The sequence below is a fragment of the Penaeus monodon genome, chromosome 15, assembly GCF_015228065.2.
Source record: "Penaeus monodon isolate SGIC_2016 chromosome 15, NSTDA_Pmon_1, whole genome shotgun sequence".
Classification (NCBI taxonomy): domain Eukaryota; kingdom Metazoa; phylum Arthropoda; class Malacostraca; order Decapoda; family Penaeidae; genus Penaeus; species Penaeus monodon.
The window spans coordinates 13113086-13113386 of NC_051400.1; positions in this window are offsets into that span (position 1 = coordinate 13113086).

Sequence of the window (301 nt, forward strand, 5' to 3'; positions counted from 1 at the left end):
CCTCTATCATTGCTTTCAGTGACTTGTGTAGCAGTTTACGGCAAAAATCTTAGCAGTTATGATTATCGATCATGTATAAAACAGTATATCTAACATTTATTTCTAATGATACTCATCCATCGAAATTATTAATGTCATGCCATCAAACTTTACCGTCATTCATTGAAAGTTTTCATTTGATTTTCCTACAGGCGATGTCCCACATAATTTTTCCCAAATGTATCTTCGCCTGCGCCAAGGAAACTGGTCTTTTTGGCGTAATCAGTCACACTAACGATAAGAACACGAGACCAGTCCTATA